Genomic DNA, 9,583 nt, shown 5'->3' with positions numbered 1-9,583 from the left:
TCTCTGTGTGCATGCCTGTGTCCAGGTTTCCTTCTTCTATAACGGTACCAGGCATGTCAGATCAGGGTCCAGCCTATTCACCTCATTGTAACTTGATTATGTCTATAAAGACCCTATCTCCAAATAAGGTCACATTCTGAGGTATTCGCAGTTAGGACTTCAACCTAGAAAATTTTTCTTGGAAATTTCCTTAGCTCAATACCAAGTTCATTACTTACAAAATTTGCTTCCACACAAATACAAGACTCCGTTCAGCTAAGTTTTCTCCACTACATAATAAGGATCTCTTTTCCTCCAGTTTCCAGTACCATGTTCTTCATTTCTTTGTGAGCTCTCATTCAGAATAACCTTCAACATACACATTTCTACCAACATTTTATTTATGATGATATATGTATTCTCTAAGACAATGAAGGATTTCTCTATTATGCCCCTTACTTCCTCCTGAGTCCTCGCTGGCAGTCTTTAACATCCATATTTCTACCAACAGTCTGTCCAAGGCAATCTAGGTTTTTTTTCTATCACACTTCCTCAAAGTCTTCCAGCCTCTCCCCATTATCCAATTCTAAGCCACTTCCATGTTTCTAGGCATTTCTTACAGTGGCATACCACTTCCTTATAAGAAAATATTTATTACAAGGAATTTTAGGAAAGGCACGCTGGAACCGCCAGGCACAAGCTCAGGCAGCATCCACAGGCAAAAATGTTTTCTTCAGGAAGCCTCTATTTGGCTCTTAATGCCTGTCAGCTGACTGAATCTAGACCTCTCAGGCTACTAGAACAGGGGTCAGCAAACTGCGGCTCGCGAGCCACATGTGGCTCTTTGGGTTATGTTCCCTCTCAAAAGTTTGCCGACTCCTGGAAGAGCCAATCCTGTCCCTCACAACAATTTAAAAATTATTCGAGAACCATAAATACATCTTTACATAATCACCATTATGTGAATAATATCCTTTAAAAATTTTAGAAATGAAACTATGATAGTTCTATTTTCAATTTTACTTCAGAGCCACAGTTCACCAGCCGCCGTTTGCTGACCCCTGGCGGCTCTTCATTCTCAAATTTGCCGATCCCTGATTTAGAATAACCTTCCTTAAAGTAAAGCTTTATAGACTTAAACACATGTACAAAATACCTTCCCAGTAATACTGAAATTAATGTTTGATTGAATAACTGGCAAGTATCACATAGCCATGTTAACACATAAAGTTTTCTTTATGTGTTATACCTAGGTTTTCTTTTTGTCTCATATATCCCAGATTTGGTACTAAAGAAGCTGGTGACTTGGAAAAGCCAATGGGAGCAACAACATAAAAGCCCCCAAGAAAACCCTGCTCTGCCTAGAACCAGGAAAAGGGCAACCCAGGAAGGCAAAAAAATTTAGACAATAACAATCTTACTCTAGACAAACTAGGTGAAGAAACCCATGGTACCACATCCACCCCCATCAGCAAAGGCCAAATAAAGACCCTAGAATTTCATTCTTCCTGGACGATAATGAGTCACCACTTGTATCCTGTTCCCTGGCAAGTTTTAGAGACGACATGGTGAGAAGCTGGATCTGTCATCTCAGTTCAGTGGTAACAAGGACCACCTCCACAGTGTCACTAGAGAACAAGTGGGGATTCTGAAGTTCAACCACCACAAGTCACCACTCTCTTGCATGGCCTGTCCTAGAGGAGGCTGAGTGGGAAGCTGAAACTTTCACTATCACTTCATGATAAGAAGTCCTCTGCCTTCCCATTGTGCCAGTGGAGACCACCTAGAGAACAGTAAGAGTAAAAGGAGTCTCTCCTTTCCCTGGCCAGAGTAGGGTCAGGAAAGGCCGAGTGGGAATCCTAAAATCTAAGCTCCATCTATCCAATGAAGTAACCCTTGCCCACCAATAGCTTCAAGGGGGCTTAGTAGGGAACCTGAGCTTTCACCTCCATCTAGAAGTAACAAGGCAGTACTCCTCGCCCCTTCTCCCTTGTCAAAATGTCTACTAAAATAGAAGACTTAAATAAGACCCTGTGTCTTTTAATACTGTACTTGCAATGTCCAAGTAACAATGAAAAGTCATTTGTCCTACCAAAATATACAATTTCAACCTAAATGGGAAAATATAATCAACAGTTGCTAACTTTGAGATGATACAGATGTTGGAAATGTGATAAAAATGTTAAAGCAAATATCATAAAAAGATTTTACAAGGAATTATAAACATGCTTGGTCAAATTACATTTTTACTAAATGTAAAAAAAATGGTATCCGCAAAGAGAGAGGAGATATAAAAAAGATGAATGTTAGGTCTTTTGTTATAGATCTACAAGTCCCTAGGATCCTGTTCACTTTTTGGTTTAGTCTCCCTTTTGTTGTTCAGGATAAGTAATTTCTATTTTCTATCTTTGCTATTTCTTTTTTTCTTCTAGAAGAATTTTTTCCCCACCTTTCTCAACATATTATTGACACGTATGTAAGTTTAAGGTGTACAATGTGATAATTTGATACATGTATACAATAAAAAATGATCACAATAATTGTAGTTAACACCTTCATTCCCTCACCTAATTACCTTTTTGTGGTTAACAACATTTAAGATTTATTCCCTTCATAATTCTAAATCATACAATACAGTATTGTTAATTACAATCATTACGCAGTACATTAGATCCCAAGAATTTATTTAAATTTATTTAAATTATAGCTAGAAATTTATAGTCTTTGACCCACACCTCTTTTCCTCTATTCCCTAGCCTCTCACACCTACCATTCTATTCTGTTTCTATGAAATCAATGTTTTCAATTCCAACATAAAAGTGAGGCTGTACTACTATATGTCTCAGTGATTTATTTCTGTCTGATTTATTTCACTTAGCATTATGCCCTCAAATTCCATCCATGTTGCCACAAGTGGCAGAATTTCCCTCTTTTATATGCCTCAGTGATATTTCATTCTGTGAATGTGTATGTGTGTGTATAAATATACATATTTTATTTATACATTCATCAATTGATGGACAGAACACGTAGGTCATTTCCATGTCTTTGCTATTGTAAATAATGCTGCAATAAACATGGAGGTGCAGATATCTCTTTGGGATACCAATTTCATTTTGTTCATATATATATATATACCCAGAAGTGGAATTGCTGGATCATATGGTAGTCCTATTTTTAATTTGTCAAAGAAACACCATAGCATTTTCAATAATGGCTGTGCCAATTTACATTCCCACCAATAATGTGCCTTTTCCTTTATCGCCTCACCAGCACTTGCTATATCTTGTCCTTGAAAATAGCCATTCTAACAGGTGAGTGGTGATATTTTAGTTTTGATTAGCATTGCCCTGATGATTAGTGACATTTGAACATCACTTCATATACCTCTTGGCCATTTGTATGACTACTTTGGGAAAAATATCTATTCAAGTCCTCTGTCCATTTTTTAGTAGGGTTGCTTCATTTTTTGCTACTGAATTATATGCGTTCCTTATATATTTTGGACATTAATCTCTTATCTGATACCTGGTTTGCAAATATTTTCTAAATTTTATAACTTGACTTTTCATTTTGCTGAGTGTTTCTTATGCAGAAGCTTTTAAGTTTGATGTCTAGCTGTTTATTTTTGCTTTTGTTGCTTTCATCTTTGGCATCACATCAAAGAAATCATTTCCAAGACCAATGTCATGGAGATTTTCCCCATTTTCTTCTAGTAGTTCTACAATTTTGAGACTTAAATTTAAGTCTTTAATCCATTTCATTTTGATTTTTGTGAATGGTATAAGATGGAGGTCCAATTTCACTTTTTGGCATGCCAATAGCCAGTTTTTACAATATAATTTATTGAGGTCTATCCTTATCCCATTGACTATTCCTGAATTTCTTGTCAAATGTTAGTTGACATTATGTTCATGGGTTTATTTTTCAGCTGTTGAGTATTCCATTGCTTTTTTATGCCAGTATCATACTGCTTAGATTTTTTTAGTTGTTTATAAAGTTTGAAATCAGGGATTGTGAAGCATGCATCTCTGTTCTTTTTTCTCCGAATTGCATTGAATATTCAGCTGGTGGTGAATAATGGATTTCAAGGAATTAAAAAGACAGCTATATTGACTACACAGTTATGACATTCATTTGCCTGGGTCAAGGGAACTCAAGAAAAAGGGACTCTGCTACGCAAATGTCTAAGGAGCCCTAGACATGCCCAGAAATTAAAATGTCACTTTTAAGAGTCTTCTATGCCCATAGAGTAGAAAGCCAGCCTACAGAGTAGGAAGCCAGCTTACATAGTATACCAAATTGCACTGCACTGATAACAACAGTGAGGTCAAGAAAAATAAAAGAATAGATTTAGCCTTGGGATTATGGCCATAAAAGGGTAAATGTCATTAATGTTTCAATTAAATGGGTACAATGAAAGCCACATTGAATATGTCAAGAAGACAGTATTAGAGGGTAAAGTTGAAAAGCAGATATAAGAGGCAAGCTTGAAGGGTGAGAAATACACCTAAATATTGGTATAGTTTATATTCCCCTACCAAAATTACAAGTGTAATATACCAACTAGAAAACAACTTTAAAGCAACATAAAGAATGTTGAGGGCCGGCCGAGTGGCGCGATGGTTAAGAACTCACTTGGGATGCCAGAGGGCCCCGGTTCAGATCCCACATATGAGGGCCAGTGACACTGCCCTCCACAGCTAAGATGCTGAACAACAGCTCAACCTGGAGCTGGGCTGCCATGAGTCGCCGGCGACGGCGTGGGCTGCAGTCCCTGTGGCAGTGGATTGCCATGGGCTACCGTGAGCGGCCAGCAGCCAGCGTGAGCGGCCAGCAGCCAGCGTGAGCGGCCGTCCAGAAGCCGGCGACTGATCTGCCTCGCCAGAGAAGAGTGCAATGATGGTGCCAACTTGGGCCAGTGAAGCAACATCCTCCACAACTAGATTGAAGAACAAAAGGACAGCAACTTGTCTGTTCCCCTTTCCCCAATTCCCCAGCACTGTTCCCATCCCCCCAATTCCCAATAAAAATCTTAAAAAAAAAGAATGTTGACACAAGTGCTAATATATATTTGTCCATGTTAAAAAAAACAAAACAAAAAAACCCAAAAACGTTTAGATTTTAAAAATTCATTTAAACAGCTTATCTAGAAAAAAAATAGGTGTACATGTTTCAGAAGATAAACAAAAAAGATGTAGGGGAAGACTGTAGTTTTTTAAAGTATATTTTCCCTTATAGGAACACATGCTCACTACTACAATGAGAGATAAGAAGAAAAACACCTACATTTCAATTGTTAAAACATGTAACATTTAAACTCGTTTCCCATATTTTATATAGTTTTTCTTTCTGTTGAACTCATTTGAATTATTTTGATTTAAAAATATTTTTAAATTTAGCAAAAGAATGAAGGTAGTTTTCCTAATTCATTGCTTCTCCTGTTATGATATAGCACCTACACACACATCACTCCATTTTCTTTTCTATTGACTGGATGCTCACCCCTATTTTCATTGTCTTATGTCTTTGCTACTAATACAGAATCAGGATTTCCTTACCTATAGTTATTTCCTGCACTAATCCACCTGTTCCATACTCCAGGTAAATTTCCTTAGAATCTCAACTACTCACATTGAAAAATACCTACCAGAGAGAGTTTGAAAGCTTGTAGAGGAAGTGGTATGGAGGAAAGAAGAGATAAACATAGTAGATGCACCTCCTGCCTGTGCATTTTGATTGTCTGAGAAAGTACAGCACATCTTATGCTACCTAAATATTGATTATCATTATTTATTTATTACAACAAACTACTGATGCAACAAACTGTTATAAACAAATAGAATTAATGTAAGACCTAAATACAAAGAAGAGGTAATACACTTATGCTCCTTTTGTAATTGAAGAGCGATATACAGGATAGAGTCTTGGTCAAATTATTTCTAAATCTTGTAAATAGAAAATAACTGTATTAGTTCATAGTCTATACCAAATGTCAGTATCAATAAGTCATTTGTCATTCTGTTTTATAATACTGACAAGGCTTTTGTTTTTAATTTCTCTCTTAACCTCTGTATAAAACAGTATGTTCTATTTGTCAAGGTTTGCTTATTTCTGTTAAAAATTCCCTTGGGTTTCAAGTAGCCAAGTTATTTCTAATTTTACAAAACTTTATTTAATAAATAATATAACAATCCTATTAGAACAGATTCCTAAGAAAAAATAATCACCTCTAATTCATTTCACTGCTACTTTATAGTCTTTGCTTACTCGTCCAGATGGTTTTTTTTTCACACAGTTGCAATCCCTGTGCTCCTAAAGTTTTCCATTTTGTACTTTGTGATTAATTTTACATTTCAAACACTTATAAATTTTCAACCTAATTCTTTTCCCTGAAATATTTACTAGTTCAGGGATGTTTCATCTAGTTGATCCATCATGGTATTTTAAACTATTATACTTCCGCCATTTAGAAATAACAAACATAAAATTAAATGCTAAAATACAGCAAATGGTTAACTTGAGAACTGTGTTTATTACTATCATTACAGAACTAAAATAGTTGACAATTCATGATAATCATTACGTTTCTTCTCTGAACACCTGGTATGCATTAGGACAGGAAGAGCTGTATATCACAGAAGATACCCACTAGCTTTTGACCAAAAGGGATTTCTACACCAGGGACAGGCAAACTATGGTCCTTAGGGAAGATGCCTGTTTAAGTAAAGTTTCATTGGAATACAGCCATATCCATTTGTTTACAAATTGTCCATGACCACTTTTGCATGATAATGACAGAGTTGAACATTTGTTACAGAGAAACCACTGCCCACAAAGCTTAAACTATATACTAACTGCTCAGAACTTGGTCACCAATGTTAGGATTAATCCCTTCACATTGTTTTATGCTCATAGAAGAATACCAAAATGATACATTTTAGCAAATTAGCTGTTGAGTAGGAGAAAAAGAGGGTGTTTAGCCTAGGACAGCCCTTTCTGCTCCTCCCCTCTGTAAATCATTCACCCTTACTTTAGAGTGACTTTTCTAGCACACAAATATAATAACGTCACTCCACTGCTGAAAACCTAAGTGGTTACACATAGCTTTCAGACAGGGTTTTAATCTCTTAGCATGTTTACAGATGAAATGTGGAAAGATATTCTGATGTCATCATAAAAGTTTCATTCATAGTAGATATAGCAATATATATGACTGTCAATCAATTGTTCATATTATTATTTGATGTTTTATTCATAGGTTCGGATGTGTCTAATTTTCCTTACATGAAATATTTTTGTTCAGAATTTATTATTTTATATCTGTTAATCCCCTAGTTGAACATTTGAATATTGGCAGTGCTTTATATTTGTGTAGCCATAGGTATTACACTAAAAATTCATGAAAGCCTTTTTAAATAAAACCTCAATATAATTCTTCAAATACTGTATTAAAATGAAATATGCCCACTTTGGGTAAAATTCAGAATAATAAAAATGCTAGTCAGTAACAACATTACTTTGGCTTACATTCAGCTCTAAAATAAACTTTTTGTTTCGGTACAGTCACTTGAATAAAAACAAAAATTAAGTGCAATTTTGTGATTTATCCCTTTTAAAATGTAAATAATGTTTTTCAAAATGCCGAAACCAGAACATAGATTTGGGTGTTCCAAAATTCAGGCTGCTTTAGCTCTAATGATATTTAACACAGGACATATGTATTCTCTGATTTCCTACTTCCGTTCATAATGTCAGGTACTTATATGGAACATCTAGTAAATACACAGTGAAAGAATTAATACTGGAAATTATATCCACGTACACAAAAAAGAAAGTTAGCCTCTGAGACGTAGACACTAGGTAGAAAGTTCAGTGTAGAAAAATTATCATCTATCTGGATATAAGCCCAGGGTGAGTTAAAATTCATATACCTGGATCCTCTTTATATAATGAAAATTCAAAATGAGTAGCCAATTTACTGTTAGCTTACCTTGGACTCTATCCAAGGTGGTTACCGGTAGGATCAAAGACATCCTTATTATGCCATGATTCTAACCTATAACTCATTACTACAGAAAAGACCATTCATAATGGCACAGTGAGGCTTCTGTGTGGACTTTAATCCTTTACAACATAATAATTAAATAACAATATGCTCTGTTGAGGAAGTTGTGGAGCAATGAGAATTATCTGAGAATGGTTCTAGGAGCTCTTGGAGTTACCCAAACACTTGTAGAGGAAAAGAAGACCTTCCCTACTTGCAGCAGGAAATGCCGTGTCCAAACTCAGCTTCCGCCACACTGGGGGATTTCCATTCCCCACCCACATGCCCATCCCAGCAGAAGGCATTGTGAAACCCCACGGGACCTACAGTCTTTAGATACTTGGCAGCTGCAGTTTCTAGATAACTCCTACAAGCACCTGGCCTATAAAATCCAAACTCTGTATATTATATTGTACTATTGACAAATCTACGTTGTCATGTTGAACCTGCAAAAAGGAAGAAAAATGGGCAAAGTTCTTCTATTGGAAGGCAAACCAAACCTGTTGGCCCAGAAATACCTTGGTCTAGCCTCCTTTTCTGAGAAATAATAGAAGAGTATGGACATGTGCTTTTGGATATCTTCATGCTCACTTTACCATTGAGAATTTTCTATTTTCCCAGGGAGCCTATCTATATAAATTTAATAGTTTGTTTTTAAGAGGAAGAAATGAAGACTTCCTCAAATTAAAAAAAAGATTAGTTACTCCAATGACCTGAATTATTATGCCAGCTGGTCTAAAAGTTTCAGCCATAGAAAAATCAAACTGCAGGAACATGAAGGTAAAGGATATTTCAAAAGCTCACAAGCTAAATGGCTGTACAATACTGACCAATATTATTCCTTGTAGAAACTGACCATCCAATTCACTCTTATTAGAATTTTTATTATGGAGGCTTCAGATGCATTAATCCAGTAGCACTGCTACTGCTTCTCTTGCCAGAATGATATAATTAATCAGGACATACTTTTTTTTTTTTTTTTTACACCATAAGGATAGTACAAATGCAGTGGCTAATATAGAGCTAACTAAATAAAATTCAGATATTAGATTATTATTTTCTAAGCAGGGACATTTCCCATGATGATGTACCATAAAGCCAGCTTTCCAATTAAGACAGACATTTCCTGAGCAAAAAAGTATATATGTCATATTGAGCCCATAAGCAGTTTAAATTACAAACACAACATGAACAAGCATTAGCTGGGAGCATAAAATCAAATCTACATACAAAACAGTTACTCCAGGCACAGATCCCAGAAGTTAGTACAGGAAGAGAAATTAAGAGGTAGGGAAGTAACGTGTTGCAGAAATCAAAGGAAGGCGTGAGTCAAGGTCAGCCAGTAAGTAAAGACACTACACAATCATTGTCAACTTATAAACAAACAAACAAACAAACAAACAATCAAACGTGAACTCTGGAGCTGACCTTTTTGCCAAGGAAGAAGTCAATTTCAAGGTGCGGTCTTTGGAGCAGGCAGGAAAATCATGTTAGAATGATAGTAATTAAGGTAATCTCATCTGACAATAGTTAAAGTAGGGCTATTCCTAAATTTAA

This window comes from Hipposideros armiger, unplaced genomic scaffold (genome assembly GCF_001890085.2).
Source record: "Hipposideros armiger isolate ML-2016 unplaced genomic scaffold, ASM189008v1 scaffold_1442, whole genome shotgun sequence".
Lineage (NCBI taxonomy): Eukaryota > Metazoa > Chordata > Mammalia > Chiroptera > Hipposideridae > Hipposideros > Hipposideros armiger.
The sequence above is the reverse complement of the archived record's forward strand: the minus strand, read 5'-3'. Positions refer to the sequence as shown.